The sequence below is a fragment of the Pleuronectes platessa genome, chromosome 13 (assembly GCF_947347685.1).
Source record: "Pleuronectes platessa chromosome 13, fPlePla1.1, whole genome shotgun sequence".
NCBI lineage: Eukaryota > Metazoa > Chordata > Actinopteri > Pleuronectiformes > Pleuronectidae > Pleuronectes > Pleuronectes platessa.
Genome location: NC_070638.1, coordinates 24716364 through 24736250, shown reverse-complemented (window position 1 = coordinate 24736250; position 19887 = coordinate 24716364). Strand labels below are relative to the sequence as shown.

Genomic DNA, 19887 nt, shown 5'->3' with positions numbered 1-19887 from the left:
CTCATTTTTAGGGGGTAGTATAGCTTGAGGCTCTTCTCCATTGGCCATTAGCCACAGAGGTGGCTGCTTGGCGTGTAGACACACACCAACAGTGGGTACTTAATTGTCTACAAATAAGCAGTTTCTAGTTTCTGTATTTCAGATTTGTTAACCATCGGAGATTTGTCCCACAGCTAATGATGGCAAAGGACACCCAGGGGCCTGATTAAGATTCCTTTTTTTCTCTGGTAGAAACCTGATGAAATTGTTGCCTGGAAACCGGCTCACAGAAATGTGCAGCTTGAGTGGCAGATGTGTTCAGCCTATATTCGGTGTGATAAAAGGATCAGACAGCTATTGCACTTCATACTGCTGACTGTTAGCAAGCTACACCACACAGAGCTTATTTATTGCATCTATTGCACTTCTGTCCGTCCTGGGAGAGGGATCCCTCACATGTGGCTCTCTCTGAGGTTTCTACGTATTTTTACCCTGTTAAAAGGGTTTTTAGTAGTTTTTCCTTACTCTTGCTGAGGGTTAAGGAAAGAGGATGTCACACCCTGTTAAAGCCCTATGAGACGAATTGTAATTTGTGAATATGGGCTATACAAATGAAAATTTGATTGATTGATTGATTTAAATATTAAAGCCATGCTTTGCTTTTGAAAAATATAGCGGTGTTTTTTCTTAAGCTTTTAGACACAGCAGTCGAACAAATGAAACATGAGACCTTTCTTAGTAAAAGCACAACATTTTGAACTAGTCCTGTGCACCGGCATAAATCTCATTGCACAGTATGAACAGGGTTCGTATGGTCATGGAAAACCTGGAAAAGTCATGGAATTTTAATGTGTTTTTCCAGGCCTGGAAACTATTGCATGTTCGCTATGTGGCAGGAGGTCGGAATGTCCGCGTTGACTTGAACACAGCACAGCTAGGATGTTAGCAGCTGGAGGAAGCAGCCTGAAGCCAGCCTCCGCTGCTCGCTCGGCTTCATGTCCGCACACGGACCGTCAGTCCACGGGAAAGGGAACCCGGACAGACCTGGGTCTGGGTGAGGGGTTCCAGGAGCGAGGGCGTGACAACAACCGGACTGGGAGGTCGAGAACCGTCAAATCCAGCTAGCTCTCAGCGGCTAGCTGCTCTCAGCGGGGCTTAAGAGTACAGCAGCGCATATTTTCATGTGTAACCATTGAACTGATCCCGTTTAACTTCCACAAGAGTTGTTCATCTTGTAATAAAGATCTCAATGAGGAAACACGCTGTGTTTTTTCTATTTTCACTTCATTTTAATATAGCCTATAAATAGTGAATTCTAATATAAAAATATTAATGATTAATCGAAAATCGATCGTTAATTCTCCCGACGATCGATTAAGACAATTTAATCAAATGCCCATCCTTTTACTCATTTACGCTGAGTTTTAAACAATTCATATGCTTTTAAAGAAATATGCTCAAAATATAAGCAGGCATACTTGGGTTTGTGTCATTTAAGGTATACTGTATGCCTTGGAATTCTAATTGTTAGTTTAAATACTACATTTCGTCACTTTTCCGCGTATACATCGAGATTTCACAAAATGTTCGGTCATGGAAATTTGGTTTAAAGTTATTGAAAAGTCATGGAAATCCATTGGTCAAAATGTGTATGAACCCTGATGATTTTTTCACAAATTTTTTAACGTAACACAATCGTGGAAACAGCTGTAATGTTCTAATAGGCAGCATATATATTTGTCACCGTGAAAAGTATGCATAGGGTATTGAAAGTGGATTGCTATTATGCTTATGTCTTTTACTAATATAGTTAGGTGGTGGACTAGTGGCAGAAAAGGTCTCTGGTTCGTCTCTGGTTCGACTCCACGGAGAAAAAACAAAAAGACGAACCTGGATTGATATGTCCAAAAATCAAAGAGGATTCTCCCTACCCTGTCTAGTGCCCCTGAGCAAGGCACCTTACTCCCCCAACATCTGCTCCCTGGGCGCCGTACATGGTTGCTCACTGCTCTGTGTGTCCTGCACCAGATGGGTTAAAAGCAGAGGTTAAATTTCCCTAAATTTGCATGAGTGTGCTTGTGCATGTCTGTGCATGTGTTTGGAATAAATAAATGTATCTTAATCTTAATAACTTTATATCCTAACATTAATTTCTCTTCAACAGAGTGAAATAGCTAATTTGAACTGTATTGTCCAGGACTACTATTTAAATTTTCTGCTGATTATTTCTTTAGCTGATTTACAGGATCCAAAGCGAAGAGCAATTCTTTTATCGCCATTTTGCCGGGGCCTAATTTCTCTTAGTTCCTGGTTAATCCTAAAATGGTCAAAGGCGTGTGGTACGATTCAAACTGAGGTGGGCAGAGTGAAAACTGACTGCTTAGCCACGCCCACAGTGCTCGATGATACCTGGTTAGCTGCGGCTAAGGAGCTAGGCTAGATGATACCCAGTGTTGCTAATCGGCTTCTGCAGGCCTGTTTCCCCGGGATGGTATTGCGGAAGTACCTAGAAGTAAGTTAAACTGAAAGTATACAACAAAAATCTGTTGTCATAACCACACTACATATGCTTGAATGCTTTAAGACATTATTTTTATTTATCATTGTGGTAATTTACAGTATGTGTAAGTTTTATGTTTTAGTGTAAAGTTTATTTAATACATTTCTGATGAACAATTTGAAGCAAGTCACCTTGGTTGACGGTTTAGTTATGATTTTAATCTCCACACTGCTTTTGTAAATAGTGCTAATATTTATATTTATTTCAGTACATCATCACTTTCTGAGGTCATCTGTGAGCTGCTTGACTTTACATAGCTGATGTAACATACTCTGTGTCAAAAGGTCATAAAATTATTTGAAGATTGTCCATCTATAATCTGATGTGTTGCTCCTTCTTTCCATGTTATTTTACCGATGTGACATAACAGTGATTTCAGCATAAGCATGAACTTTTTTTCATTACATTAAGCATTTATCAAACATTTATTTTTTCTTCTCCTACTTCACAGTTTGGATTGCTGTGATGATGGTGCCTATAGAGTGGTGTTTTGCACATTTGTGTTTGTTGGTTTGTCAGTGCGGGATTGTAGTGGAAAGGTTTTCCTTCCCTCTTTTCCTACTCTCTGTGAGGATGAGCAGCACCTGATGTCCTCAACATCCACTGTGGCAGCAACAACATTAGGGTAATCGTCAGCTCCAGGCTGGTTTAACATGAGTATGACCAGCACACGCTTAATATGCACCACACTATCTATAACTAACCTAAACTTTCATGCCGTTAGCATTTTTCAAAGAGATGTGTTATGTCTCGCACCCATCATTCAATGTATTTCCGTGCCAACACTTTGAAACAGCAAACAGGGGAAGCAATAAAAATACATTTCTTACCTCATATATGGTCAGCCAACTCTGTTTGTCATAACAATCAATTGCTGCTAAATCTGTAAATGGGGTCGATCCGGACCAAGCTCATTTGTCCTCTTTCTTTCTTGTTGGGGTGTTGTTGTAAAGAAGCAGTTCCACTTGAAGTCACAACATCTTTGTCTTTTTTACAGGCTTTTTTGTCTCAGGATGTTGGAGGAGAGCGGCACGCCGTACTGACAAGCCGTCACTGTTTGATACACTTGAGATAAAAGTCCAATGTTTCTTTTTCTTCTTTGCCATAAGAGAGAGAACACGGTCAGCACGGAGGTGTCACGCACACTTGTTCGTCCCTAATACAATGATAGGAAACATGATGTGGTCTTTTTCTGTTGTAGATCATCCACTTTAAGGTTAACATTTTTATTCTGAGATGCTTTGGGGCTCACTTCAGTTGTAAAGGGTGATTATTTGAGTTAAAATTGCTCTACCATAGCTCCAACCAGTCTGGCAATTCTCCTTTGAACTCAGCCAATTTACTAAGTTGGAAGTGGATGTTTTTTTATTTTTGGAAACAGAGCCTGCAGTCGGGATAAGTTAGAGCCACAGCCCCCTCCTCAGCTCGGGCTCGCTGGGTGATGTCCGCTGGCTGCTGGCTCCATGTCAGCGGCTCGCTTCTGGTGGACGTGTTGGTGTTTTTTCCGGGGACGTGTCGGTGTTTGTTTACAGGTAGCAGCAGCGAGCTAACGCTAGCTTCTGTGTGTGTGTGTGTTTTGCCCCGGTAGAAGCAGCATGTAGGGGAGAGCGGGGTAATGTGGGACACCGGGTGATGTGAAACACCCCCTGTATCTAGGCAACGGAACACATTTGTGGTCATGTGTCTATTATGTTTTCAAGCCCCTCCCATTCCCCCCTTGCAATGAAGGATAAGGTGGTGCAGGTGCTGTGGAAAGTATGTTTTTTTCACAAAAATGTGTTTTTTGCATGTAAAAGTAAATTTTCTTGCTCTGAACTTAATCAACGGTTGTGTCAAAACAAATTTATTCAGGTAGAACAAATTATAGCATACATGTTGATGAACTTCCAACATATAAAACCATGTGACTGATGCTAGCTGAAGATTAGCCTGAATTGATAGGAGATTTTTTCTAAAATTGTGGCTTCGGGGTAAAGTGGGACAAATGCTGTCACTGTCCCACTTTACCCCACCATGAAGCACAAGTTAAGTTTAGTCTTAAACATATTCTAGTGTTATATTACATTATATATGTTTTATTTTTAATGTCATAAACATTGTAGAAAAGCCATCATGCCAAGAAACTACACCAGGAAGACAACCTGGGGCCAAACACCCCTCGCAGAGATGGAGAGTGCAGCCACTGAGGTCATGCAATGAAAGAAGTCCTTAAGAAAAATTGGAAGGGATAGAAATATTGATAAGACAACCCTCAAAAGATTCATAAAGAAAAAAGAGAAAGGAAAAACAAAATCAGTAGCCTGGGGTGCAGTAGCTGAGGTAAAGAGATTATTCACAGATGAGATGGAGGAGGAGCTTGCAAAACACTTGAAACAACTAGCTGACCAGTTCTATGGCCATGCTCCAGTTAAGTGCTGTGAACTGGCATTTGAATACGCAGAGAAAAACAATATCCCTGTCCCTGCCAATTGAACAGAGAAACAATGTGCAGGTAAGCTAGAGATCACATGAATCATAACAATCATAAATGTGCTTAATTGACCAATCCCCATGATACTGTTACTAGTCCGATATTAGTCGTTGTCAATCTAGCTGTCAGGATTTTAACTATTACAACATGTGTTGTAATGGTAGTTTTTAAAGTGGAAAACCGTAGCGTGTTCCAGGACCCCCCCCCCGGTCTCCGGCTGCATTGTAACCGTGCTTGGGCGCTCGCTCAGCGGAAAGACTCTCCTGTGATGCCCGGGCGGCGAAGCGGAGGAGGAGGAGGGGGGGAGAGTGCTGCACCTTATAAGTTTTGTGGCTCCACGCACCCCGAGCTGCACGAACCGGTGCCGGTCACCAGCAACTCGTTGCCGCCTCCGTCGCTCTCTTTAAAATAGACTCATACCCGGGGTTTTAAGTGCATTTCGCTGCAAAAGTTGCAGCAGTGTTAGCCTCCAAAGCTGTAGCCCCCCACGACCCCTTTGTCTGTGTGTGTGTGTGTGCGCGCATGCTCAGTATATATGCCCTGTATGAATAAATATACACATACAATTCTATACTGTATACACACATATCTAATGCATGTATTTAAATAATGTACATCTTTATCAGAAGGTGTAGTAGTTTGAGAATTGTAGCTTCAATGAAGAAACTCAACAAACGGATATAAGAAATATATGTGTAGGACAGTGACTTAAAATGATTTTAACAACCTTAAATATGCTAAGGGGAGATATCAGACGTGAAACTGGATGTGTGTGTGAGTGACAGGGGGGAGGGGCGGTGAGAGGGGGGGGGGGGGGGGGGGGGGCAGTGCACTCAAAATAGGTCAGGTCAGGGTAAAAAGGGTGCTGTTTTAAATTTTCCTTGTGGTATTTTGACCAAAACATTTTACAGATATTTTATTAAGACCCCAAGGAACCATATCAATTGTGGTAAAATGGGCATAATATGTCCCCTTAAAGGAGGATTCACCATTCTGATCTGAACATTAACTGAAGATTCTGACTTGTAACTAAAGGATATTCAAGACAGCACTGCCGTTTGCATAAATACATGAATGAGTAGGTGTACAGTCATCCTCAATAACAGTGCTCTGTAAGAGTATGTTTAAATACTGGATAATATGTGAATATGGCTTGTTGAGATATGCAGTGAACATTAGTAAAGTTTATTCAGTATCTGCAAACATAATGTTTCATTCACACATAACAATGTATAGCTGTTTAAGTTATAATTTTCAATCACAACAAAAAAAACCAAAGTGATTGTTGAGGTTTGTGGAAGTGACACAAAACCCTTGCAGGCAACACAGTAGAGATAAGCCAGGGTTAAAATGTGCAGCATGCTTTACACTTAGGTGACATTGATCAGACAGAGGACTTTAGATCACACGACAGTTGTAATGAAGATTAATATTTCATTCATGTAACTTCTGTAACTTTGCGTCTTTGTCTTTATCTGTTGTTTGTATGTGACCATATGTTTGCTCATTGTCTTGTCCTAGGCGACTGATGTGAGGCCAGCTACACAGAGATGTCAATCAATTGACAACTCTTTGGCAATGGGGATCTAAAGGAGGTAAGTAAATATGGACTTAATCACACTATTAATATCTTGTACTTCACTACTTTTTAATTCAATTATGCTACTTTCCCGAAGATTTTAGTTAATTCGTACAAAATACACTTAAAAATTTCCTGCATTTCACTTTTTGTTTAGAAATCAGATAGAAAGATAAATCAACCTTGTGAGTTCTCCAGCAGTCGGTACCAGAAGAGGTACTTAGCAGCTTGGAGTAGTACAGTTATCTTTACTATTAGCAGCTCTTATAAGCCTTGATAGGGTTTTTATGCTTTCATTTTTAACATAACATTTTTAATCAGACCCAGCCAACAAAACCTTGCTTGCTGCAGTTAATAGGTTGTCTTCAGTCCTCTATTATAAAAATATTTCACAGTATGACTAAAGTCGGTTTGAGATCCTTGACAGTAGATGGACAGCTAGAGGGTTGGTTCAAGCCATGGGTCTGCAGTGAGGTCAAGCCAGACTTATAATTGATGAAGTCCAAAAACAGCCTTATCACTTAGGGATATAAAGAAGATAGGCGCTAAAGATATGACTCACGGTTCTTTTGCAGTCAGCTGGTCATTTTGGTCCCCACCTCCTCAACACATCCGACAACTGAGCTGTTGCCCTCTGTCTCTGTCTATTGCGGGCTTCTTAAGCAGGCACATACACAGCATTGCATTTCTGAATATAAGAGAGCAGGTTTTCAGCTCTGTTTAGACTACTAGCATGTACCGAGATAGATAGATCGAGACAAGGAGAAGCAGGTTAAGGGATAGTCCACTGAAAATGTTTATTTCACTCATTATCTACTCACCACTATTCCGATGGAGGGTTGGGTGAAGTGTCTGAGTAAATTATTATTTATTTTAATAATTGTTGTTATCTTGCAGCTCTTGAGTCAGAGCTAGCTGCAACGGGAGAGAGAAAGAGAGACTAAGGGATGAAAAAATACACATAGTAAGTGACATGTATTAAGATAAATAAATGAATGGGGGGGAGGCAGAGACTGTATTTAAATATATATAGTGCTAATGATTTTAGTGCTTCTATTACAATAGTGCTATAGTAAGCATGTTATGATTTATTATATCTGCTATCCTGTTAAACATTCAAAATGTTAAATTTATTCAGATAATACAACTTGCATGCTTGCATTGCTTATTGTCTGACACATCAGCCAACACAAACTGATCTTTCGGTGAGGTTTCAGTGGTCTCTATGTTGTATGAAATGCAAAAATATCATATTTATTCTCTTCAGAAAAGGTATATGTACCTCCTGGGAACTTTTCAAATTACCTAAGGATTAGTGGACTACCACCCTCTGAGCCACAGCTACTTCAGAATGTTATACACCAATAATACAATCTGCAGTTCTTCAAAAATGTATTTCGTGTAGTGTGACCCATCCAGAGACATACATTTATTAAATTGTTAAATGTTCAAACCATATCTATTTCCCTTGGAATAAAAGTTTGCTTGGCAAAGTATAAGTTTAACTGAAATTTATCAGCATGTTTTGCATCACTTTCTTAGTGCAAATAAAAGGGTGCATACATGTTTCATTCTTACTAACACTTAGGCCAAATCCCATTTCACCCCTTCTCCTTACCCCTACCCTTTGTTTTCGAGGAAACGGAGTCACAGGGGTACGTCATCAGTAGTTGTCGATGTAAACAGACGAGACAAAAAGTTTTGCCTGGGATGTCATTGTAATAACATTTTGAAATTGAAAAGCTTGGATGCTCTGCATTATCTCACATACAAATCAAAAGCACACAGCTTCCGGCTACTAGCAGTGGTCTGTAAGCAACCCTGCATTGATGCTTTGTTATTAGAGGAGCAGTTAGGTTCAGTAGCATCGCTGCTTTACACTGGTTAAATCAAGTACATGCAAAATTAAATAAAGTGAAAATATGTGATATATCATGCAGAAAAAGGCACTATTAGAAAATTATGACAATAATACATCGAAACAATATTAAACTACAATATTACAATTGTTATCGTAATTTTTAAATCCTTAATTAATTTAAGAAGATACTACATTTATGTCTCTCTCTCCCAGCTTCCTGGTGATTCGCAAGGCATGCTGGGAAATAACCATAGTCCTCAGTTTGTGGGTCTGCAAAAATTCTGTTTCGAGGGCAGAACAGCCCTTACTCTTGGCCCTCTTCCTCCATCCCAACAAGTACACCCTTCAGGGGAACGCGCAAAACAAAGGGGAAGGGCTAGGGGCTAGGGCTAAGGGGTGAAATGGGATTCGGCCTTACAGTACTCTACTACACATTATCTATCAATCAATCAATCCCTCAAATTTTATTTGTACAGCATATATTATCAAATCACAATTATTATGTGGCATAGATTTGGAACACAGGCTGTAATGTATTAATTCTCCTTTTTAGATTACCTATTTTTGTTTACAGCATATAGACAAAATTGGCCCTTATCACCATTTGCTCTCTTGGCGTCTTTGTCAGTATCGTCTACGTGTATGGCACCGCTTTTCCATCCAGATAATAAAAAAATGTACATTTTTGCATCTTTTCATGTGATACAAATGTCATCAACATGCCCCATAACATACTCCCAGTGAATCCTGCAGAGGATCTCTTGCTGTAGTCTCACATCGGCTCCTTCAGACTTTCTGCTGACTTTATGTAGGGGACTGGCCTGAGAAGGTCTGCAGAAAGAGTTCAGTGCATGTCCAAAAGCAGATTCAATAACCTTTTGGTGTAAATGTGAGTGTGAAGGTTGTTTTTCTCCGTATGTTGACACTGTGATGTACTGGTGACCTGTCCAGAAAATATTCCACCTCTCACCCAATGTCAGCTGGGATTGGATCCAATCCTCGAAGGATAAGACGTATAGCTAATGCATGAATGGTAGATACTATACATGATACATGAACATCTGTTATAGTGAATGATATTTTTTGTTTTATTTCACTAGCGTCTATCACACACAGCTGTGGTTGCTATGGTGACACATCCTTTCTATTTTTAAAAGCAAGGAGAGACAGAAAGAGTGATAAAGAAAAAAAAATACACACACACACATGCACACACACACACACACACTCCCATAGTCCCTTTGCACAATGCATCTCCTACCCTTTAACCTTAGCTCTCAAAACTAAATGCTTCAACCTGACCTAAACCTAACTCAAAACCAAGAAGCAAGTCTCAACCCTCAGCCTTTTGAAAAAGGTAAGAGTGGCCTAAATGTTCTCACTTTCCCAAAATGTCGTCACTTCGTAAGGTCTATGCACAAAAAGCTCCACAAACATTTAAGTACAAGTACACACTCTTTAGAGTTCACATGCAGAGTGCTTGTTAGCATATGCTACGTGTTGGTTAAATGTTTCCTTCCCCACTGGAAAGTCACATCATAACTGAACTCTTATTTATCTAGCTATTTAATTAATTTTTGATGTAGAAAATTCTGACATAGTTATTGTAGCTATCTTGCTTGAAATAATACTGGACATCCACAATAAAAACACTCTTGACACAAAGACACAAAATATGAATTTTTATAGAATTTAATATTGAGGTAAATCTCTTGTATGAGGAAGTAAATGTCCATTGGACCACAGTAAAAGAGTATGCTGTCTGCCTCCGTTGCTGCTATCAACCTTTAGAGGGTGACTCAAAGGCTTTTTGTTCACCAGCCTCCATTTAGCCCTAAATAACTTGATCTCAGCCCTATTTTCATTTCTCCTTCCTCCTACACACACAGCATCCACCCAGCCTGCCTGCCACATATGGCTCTTTGAAAGATATAGCAGGAGATGGTAAAATTCTTCTCTCACGTCACCTCCTGGAGATTAGCATTTAAGTGTCAGATGTAGAATTAGCTTATTTCCAGTGCAGAGAATAATGTGCTCTTGCTCTCCATTCAGTCAGGAAACAAAAGCGAGTATAACAAGCAAATTTTGGTGACACCAGTAGACACTGGACTATTTCATATTAAGGGTTTTGGTTTTCTTCTTTCTGCAGCTCATTTTGTTGCATTATTTTCACATGACACTATCCTTCTCCAACTTACCACCTGCCAAAGCTGCAAAATGTGTTACAAATTTAACATGGGTTTCTATGGGCAACACTGCACACTACATCTAGCTTTTTTCTTTAAATCAAATCACTGAACTACAGTACTGAATTACTGAAGAACTAAAGTAATTTGTACTCCTGATTTGGAATAAAATATCAAAGAGTCATATGAGCTATCATTCTGTGTTAAGTACAGAGCTGGAGTCTCTTGGAGCAGGGAAAACAGGTCCACTGACTATGTTCAAAGTTTAGTATTACAACTGCAGCACTTTTGAAACAGTCTGATAACAAGATCTGTTTTGTTTAATTAGTCTGGATTTAATTATTTATTTAACTTTAATTGTCTAAATCACTATTTGTTTTGTTTAGTGTGAACTTATGTGCTGATATTATTTCATGAACAGTAGTGTATCCTCTGCTTAGTACCTCCATGCATTGTTTTTGGTTTTCATCAATCAATCAATCAATCAAATTTTATTTGTATAGCCCATATTCACAAATTACAATACGTCTCATAGGGCTTTAACAGGGTGTGACATCCTCTGTCCTTAACCCTCAACAAGAGTAAGGAAAAACTACTAAAAACCCTTTTAACAGGGTAAAAATACGTAGAAACCTCAGAGAGAGCCACATGTGAAGGATCCCTCTCCCAGGACGGACAGAAGTGCAATAGATGCCACGTGTAGGAAAACATCATCCAGATTAAAGTTTTTAGCAGCATTGATGAGGGTGAACATCCCGAAGGACAACCCCAACATGACATGCCAAGCAGTCCCGCTGCAATCACAGTCCATGGTCAGCAACCAGTAGGACCACGATCCACCATCCAGACCAGACGCCACTCCAGACCTCAGTCACCGTCCACCACGAGCCACCAACGCGGTCCTGGTCCACCGCCCGTACCCAATGCCAACGCGACACAGGGTCCGCCACCAGCACCACGATCAGCCCACATGACACAGAATCCGCCACACTGGATCCACCACCGCGACCCCCGGTGTGCGATCCACAAACCGCAATCCATGGTGCGGCCACAGAGGCCCTGGATCTGCGGGTGATAAAGCAAAGGGATTCCGGGGAAGGGGAATAGGCATCATCTGGCATGCATGGCCCATGCATCTTACGCTTTCAGAAAAATTTACACAAAATGTTTCCCAAATGGTCTCTTTAAAGCTTCTAAATCTGGCAGGACATAAACTGCAACAATTCATCTCATCCAAATGTGATTATTTTTTCCCACTTCTTTTCAACTTCTGAGTGCACTGCAACACAAATAAGCCAGCAATCTTTTAGATGAATATCAACAATATAAACAAAAGGAGCAGTGTATAATTAAAAGACATAATTTCATTACACAAAGGCTAGGCAATAGGAATTCGTTTTCAGAAGTTTTTTTAAGGAATCAAAAGATTTAGCTGATCTGATTATTTACTGTTCCATAAGGATGGAGCTGAAGGCACAGTCTCCTCTGCCTTTGCAGAGGGAGCAGGGAACAGTTAAAAGACATTGGTTGGTTGATCTGAGGGGTCTGGAGGTTGAGTATGGCTCTAGGAGATCTAATATATATGAGGAGGAATAATGATGTAGTGCCTTGTATAAAATATAAGCAATGTTTTGAGGTCAATTCTGAATTTAATGGGAGCCAGTGAAGGGATGTGAGAACTGGAATAAAATGGGATCTATGGCTGGTGTTGGCAAGTTATCCAGCTGCTGCATTTTGAATGATTGAAGGTGGGAGAGAGATACCTGATTAAGACAGGAGAAAAGGGCGTTACAGTAATCTATATGGATTAGGACTTCAAGATAAGCACAGGTTTGATTTTGGACAGGTTTCTAAGTTAAAAAAAATCACGTCTGTGAAGGTTTGATCATACAGTGGTCAGGTTTGAGGTTTTGTGTATTAATATTTATATTAAATATTAAATCAAGGTTTTTCTGACTGAGGGTTTTGATGTTGGAAAACAAAGGTCTGACTGTGGTGAACTTATTAGGGCCAATTTGGAGGACCTCAATTTTCTCTGGGTTCAGCTGAAGGAAATTGCAAGACATCACGTTCTTTATCTCATCGTGTTGAACACTGCATAGTAAAGGAGCTTTAGAGGATAGAGTGTTGAAAGTATCTGTTTGAGAGGTAGGACTGCTTAAAGCAAAGTCTGAGATACCAGCCAACTTATGAAGGCAATCAAGCAGGATGGAATGTCCAATGTAAACAATTGCGGTTAGGTCAAGCAGGATCAGGATGGACTGTTCACCTTTTTCTGTGCGCATAAGGATGCTGTTTATGACTCTAACCAGTTCTGTTTCAGTGCTGTCATCTAGATCTACACTGTTGTGATAGTGTGCTTTCCTATAGTCAAACACAATCAATTTAAAGAGACATTGGACATTTTTTTGACCAAACAAGAGATAGTTGCCATTTGGTTCATCGGGAAATCTTGTGAATTATGGTTGTACATTTTTCACTGCGAAGAAGAAAGTTGTAACCCTTGGCACCCCCACCAAACAGATTCCTGCAAGACAGTAACTCAGATTTCGTTTGTGCTCCAGTGCTAAGACGATTGTCGCGCATTTGCATCAAACTGTTTCTGGTCTTAAGGCCGCGGAAGTGGGGTTTGTATCCCACTAATGCCTGTTGATGCAAATATTACACATACCAAGGAAGGTATTGGATGCACTCTGACGCCATCTAGTGGTGGAGTGGAAAATACATCCGGTGGATGTACCCAGAATTGCGGCTCGGCAGACTGTATGGATTTTGGCTGCTTAATTTGGGGAATTATCCAAATTTGAGGTAGTTGTGCAAAGATAACAAATACATACCAGCTTATTGGTTGCTTCTAGAGCTAATATATATATCGGAATATACTACATGTGATGGAAATTTATGATGTGATTAGCAGATTTCGGTTTGTCGCGTATTTGCGATATCAGCCACCAAGGGCTGCAAATGTATAAAATCGTATTATGTGCAATATCGTATAAATTGAAATCCTGTGCATATAAATGTTTTGAAGTATATAAGTATACGTATTAGGGGTGTCAGGATACCCAAAATTCATGCTATCAATTCATGACATCAATACCAGTAAAATTTCGATACCACGGTAAAAAAAAGGATTTTCTAAGATACCATCTTCTTGAATTTGAAACATGAACTTAAACTGAAAAATAGAAAAATGTCATAAGACATACAAAACATGTGCAATAGAGCCTAGCACAACATAATAAAGTGCAATTAATGCTCAAAGTGCAACAACTAGTGTCCCCAGACACATTCCAGACTTCTAGGCATCTTTTCAAAAGGTACTGTGCAAAAACAACAACAATGCAAAACAAAACAGTGGATATAACAGTGCAGCCATTCATATGTTGAACGTGAGTGAAAGTCAGGTTCACGTTCATTTTTTAAATCATCATCGTATCAGGCCATAATGAAATACCAGGAGCTGGGGAATGTGTAACAAGTAGTGTGTGTTTGCGAGCGCTCCCAGATAGCGGACACACACAGGCCCCGGGGCTCCACCCCCCGCCCCTCTCACATGCTCAGAGACTCACACAGTGAGATCAGAGCTCGTTCACGTGAAGCAGCCGCTCGCTGACTGACCGGCAGCTTCTTATCAGTGGAAACAGTGAAAACACAGAGTTTCTCTGGTCTCAGCTGCTCAGAGATCAGCGCCGCAGCTCCAGAAGCGGCGCAGCACTGATGCTAACAGCTGGCATCGGTGCTCACGGTGCTTACGATGCTTCAAAAAAGTGGGCATCGTCTTTGATTTGTTATTTTAGTATCGAAAGGTATCGTAGGTATCGGTTCTCGTGACATCTCTAATAAGTATCCTTATATGATTGTAAATCTGACGTTTAGTTCATTGGATATATATAATATATATAATAATGTATAATACCCAGGAACTACAGATAAAAATAGATTATAGCTAAGGCTGATACTGCTAAGGAGCTGTGTATTGTCCCTATCAAATTAAATAAATATAACTATGCAGAAATACAGACTATGTACAACTGTATGTGCAGAGTTAGTGTGCAACATTGAATTATGTGCAAAACAGAATAAAAATATAGTGGTGGGATATAAATGCAAATTCTGCCCTTTAATGTTTGGCAGAACTAAATGGACGCATCAACTTTCTACGGGAAGTGAGCCGGTGGACTTCAAACCAGGGTTCCACCTGTCGAAAGTTATGACAGCTGTCTCAGTGACAGTGAAAATTGCGATGAATTATGCCTAATTATGCCTGTCGCTAATTTGCCTCATACCTAAATTTGTATCTATTGTATGTTCTATATTGACATTAACAATTGCCACATAATTTAGCATCTACATGACAGCAAAAAACACAAATAATATTTTTTCCATATAATTTTAAATAAATTCAGGCAATAAGTGGTTAAAAAGGGAGGAAACCTCCACACCAAGGTTTTCTAGCAGTATCTCTGAGGTGCTAATACATACATTCCGGATAAATGGTCTGTATTTATATAGCTCTTTTCTACGGTGGCCCTGAGAGCTCAACGAACAGCAACTTCAGAAAACACACGCAAGTTAAGAAAACAAGTGCAATTTGACAAAACACAAGCAAAATAAGAAAACATCTTCATCAAGTTCACAACACAACACATTACAGAAACACGCAGCAAATAGACAAACGCGCTGCAGATAGACAAACGCGCTGCAAATAGTGAAGCGCGCTGCAAATAGAGAAGAAACGACAACGGAAGTGTTTCCAGAGGACAGCTAAAAGTGATGGACACTGCTGCCACAGCAGACACAAAAACGTCCAATACACCATACAAATTCGGTTCCACACAGGGGTCTGCCACCGGCGGCTCTGGAGCCGAGTTGCTGTTCGTTGAGCTCTCAGGGCCACCGTACTTTTCTAATCCTGAGGACTATCAAAGCACTTTAAAGTAAAATTTTCCATTCACCCATTCACACACAAATTCATACAGTGCATCTATGTGCAGCATTCTCTATGAGGCGAGGCAATTTTGGGTTTAGTATCTTTACTGACATTAGGCATAATTCATCGCAAGTTGATAGACCTGCAAACCTTCTCATCTTCTGGTGAAGTGGACGGCTGCTCTAACCCCTGGAATAACTATATACAGCACCAGTCAAAAGTGTGGACACACCTTCTCATTCAATGGTTTTTCTTTATTTATATTTCTTTGTGTGGTAAACCAAAAAATGCTCAAAAAAACAGAATATGTTTTATATTTAAGATTCTTCAAAGTAGTCACCTTTTCTTCGATGACAGCTTTGCACACTCTTGGCATTCTTTCAACCAGCTTAACCTGTAATGGTTTTCCAACAGTCTTGATGTGTTCCCAGAGGTGCTGAGCACTTGTTCGTTGCTTTGGGGGAGTGCCGCCGGGGAGTCGCTGAGCGAAGGTGCGATCTAATTAGCTGGTGAGAACTTCTTACGATTCACAATTGAATGAAACCACAGACCTTTGAAACGAAAAGTCACTTGTGATTGGCTGGTAGATCTGCTGCTATTGGTCACCCTGGGTCATTATAATACACACGTGGGTAAAACCCTCCCACACCATATTAATAATAGTAATTAATATATAGTTGTTACCAATAATTTATATATCAATATATATTATTATTTATTAGTGAGCCTTTACCAAAAGCAATGCAGTTAATGAAGATTATAAATTCATTCATGTGATGCTTAATGTTATATGTTTAACATATTGTACAGGGAAATAACATGAATAAGGTATATGTTGAGTCAAAGCTTTATTTACATACAGCACAAATATTGTACAAACACAACTAGCCTAGCCAGTGAAAAACTAATCAGGTAAAGCTTGAAATGTTTCTTTGCCGTCTTTGTGTCATAAGTTCTCTGTGGGCCTCTGTCCGAATCTGCCCCAGTGTGTAGACGTCTGTGATGTTTAGCTGTGAGATCCAGCGTAGCTTCTAGTCTTATTTGAAGTGTCGCACACAGGTCGGTGAGCTCCTGGCTGTGGAAGGATGGATCCATGTCATCTGTCCCGCTTCAATCAGCTGTAAACACAATCAGTACAATTAGCCCAGTTCCATGACAACATACACCTATACATGTAACTGAAAAATGATCTAATGAATCTAACCTTACCCTCTTTCTTCTCAGTCGACTCCTGAACTTCTCAATGCTGCTGCAAGAGCTGCAAGGTCCGGTTGGATGTACTGGAAGCTCCTTCATACCGGCTCATAGTGGGTCTTAGAACGTGATAGTACAAACAGCTGGAAAGCAACATGAGTAACATGAGTTGCTATTAATAGACGGAAATAGCCTCGCTACATCACCGTTGAAAGATCCACAGCAAAAAAACAAAATTCCTAAACAGTTACTTACATACAATGGCGTCATTTTCTGCACTGCAAATCCGGACTTGCAGCTAGAGTCTCGGCCTAATGTGCAGTGACTGCCTCATTGTGTTGGCTCAGGCTATGAAAACACAATGATGAAATGGATCAGATAAAGTAAACCTGGAGAATGTATTTTAAACAGCCAAGCGCGTCTCTTCTTTAATCTTAACCTCCCTTATTGTAAGTTGCTTTGGATAAAAGTGTTGAGTGTTTTAATGGAATACTGAGAAAGTTTAATAAAAACCATAAGACAATTGAAGTTCAAATTATGAGGGACTTTCAGCAGAGTCAACAGCTTAGTTTGCCATGGACATGTGAATATGGTGCTGAATCTGCCAGTATATATGGAGGACATATATTTGGGACTTTGATACGCGATGACATAACTGATATGCTTTATGTGAGGCACAGTGTTTTGGTTCCAGTAGAAAGACTTCTCTTAGAAAACTGTACAGTGGTGCCACTCTCTCCATTCCAACATACTATCTTGGATGAGCTTGACAGGCAAATGTTGAAATATATTGCACTGTTTCAATTTTTTTTTTTAAATATAATTAATTTTGAGTTAACTATGACAGAAATATGATTAATCGTGGTTGAATATTAAAAAAAAATTCGATTAATCGTGATTAAATATCGTAATTAAAAATATTTTTTCACGTTTAATCGATTCGTCATAGTTAATTGACATAAAGAAATAAAAATAAAGAAAACCATTGAATGAGAAGGTGTATTGTCGTTGCGTGTTCGTTTATCCTAAATATGAGAAGAGTCGATCTCGGTTTGGTTCAATCAAGTATTTATTTAGAAGCAATGAAAAGGTATGAAAAGCAAAACAATGGGCATCCAACACACTACCCCGGCACTCTAGCAGCCCTGGGAAGTCTCGAGTCACATCAAAACGCCTCAAACAGCCGGCGTCTGTAATATTTTATAACAGTAGGTAGAACAGGATTGGTCAGTTACAAGGGGAAGTCTTCCTTCGTTCCTCCTCGATAGTGCACATGCATAGTCCCATGCCTCTTGGCACTGGAATCCAGGAAGTGACAAGGAGCCCCTCCCAGTCACGCTCCTCCTCTGATAGTTGCAAAGCAAAATGTTCAGTTCTTGACCAGCCTTTACACAGCTGACACATTGTAGGTCAGTGGTGTTTTCATTGGAGTAAAGAATATTGTTTTCCTGTTATATCGGCTGTATGTTCTGTTGGTGTAAACATTAAGATCCTCGAAACCAAAACAACGAAACAAAATAATGTCACTCCGTCTTTCCTCCAGAACCTATCAGCTGCTTGAACTCTATGCAATGTCAAATTAATCCAAGGGAGTTATGCTTTTCATATAAAAAGTTAGAAATGAGAACAAGTAAAAGATTCATTATTAACACTACGCAGCGAAGGTTATTTATAAATAATTTGTGTGAAGGCCATTATCTGGCTCAAACTGCTCCTGCTTTATTGTTAAGAGTTCAGCCAAAATTTAAAATCCCAACAGTATCCAACCCTTTGACTGGTACTGTATATATATATATAGAAATCTACCACAATTCTAAGGTTAAAAAAGCCCCACCTCGATTCCTTCTGTTGTTACGCAGATGACTGTATGTCTTGGCACCATTGATGTTGCTCACACTTTATCCTGCCTTGCTGACATTTAGGATTGGATGCCAGTTAAAGAGTGCTACCAAGAAGTCCTCATAATTACAACCCCTGGCCCTAGCACTAGTTAAATTAAGCGTCTCTCCTCTAGTCTGGATACCTTATCCAATTATCTTTGCGTAAAGGTGTTATATTATATTATGCACTTTATTCAGGCTTCAGTAAGAGAAACATTCAAAGCCATATTTCCCATAACTGCTCATTAGTGTGTATGTGAGGGACTTTCTCATTGGCGAGCCAATTGTGTGTGCGCCCTTTTGGTGTTTGGTTTGTGACTACAGCCAAGTTTGATCAACACAAGTTTTGACATTCAGTGGTTAAGCTAACTGGTCGTAGAACAGTTATATAAGTGGTCATAGATCACTCGTCAAGTAGAGGTCAAGCTACACACAATAATATCTTAGGCAGGCAAACTCAACATCTTCTTTCAAATCTCTTCTTAAGACTAACTTTTAGCAAATTACCTATTTTTAACTGTTGAGATTTGTTTTCAACAATTTTATATAGTGCTTAAAAAGTGTTACCTGCCCTTAGGCACTCAATAAATTTGGTTATCAAAATAAAATATAAAACATCAATATTTAAAATATTAATATGAAATCATAACTTTAATTGGTTAAAGTTGTCTCGGACCACCACCCTTCAAAGAAGGGAAAAGATAGACAATTTATTTATTAAGATCAGTCTCATTAAGATCTAGTTCACTTAGAAATTTCCCCCTTCTTCTGAAGTCGTTTATGATTGGTGGCGGGGGAAGGTTTAACTAGGTGGAATGGTATGCGTGTCTGTGTGTATGTTAATCAGATAATGAGAGTCAAAGAGAAAGCCTGTGAAGAGCGTATCTATCACTTAACTTTCAAATAACTTATAAACACAATATCAGAAACACATATCAACGTTATAAACACACACAGAATCGAATAAACAGTCTTGCTTAGCGTAGTATAATTATTAAGTCCAGATTATGTTACCAGTCCGAGGGAAAAGGAAAAGAGGTTGCTGTTCTGTTAGCAGTTCTGTAACGTCTCCTGGCTTTGTGGTTGTAGAGTTCTCTGCTTTAGCGTTACTGTGGAGCCGTGTGCTCAGATGCTGGTTAGAAGTCCTTACCTGCAGGACATTGAGTCGCTGATAGGAAGTTGGAGAGCTTGAAGGGCGAGGAGTTTTCCTTGAGAAGATGAGTTGGAGAGCTGCACCTCTGACCT

General features: G+C 39.7%; 1 protein-coding gene across 1 annotated transcript in view; it reads left to right on the top strand.

Moving 5' to 3' along the window:
* The window catches only part of dlgap1a (discs, large (Drosophila) homolog-associated protein 1a), a 141937-nt gene that overhangs the window by 23088 nt on the left and 98962 nt on the right, over nt 1–19887 (top strand). The window contains exon 2 of the mRNA XM_053438941.1: nt 6531–6604. The gene's annotated coding sequence lies outside the window, so the exon portion shown is untranslated. The remainder of the gene's footprint in view (nt 1–6530; nt 6605–19887) is intronic.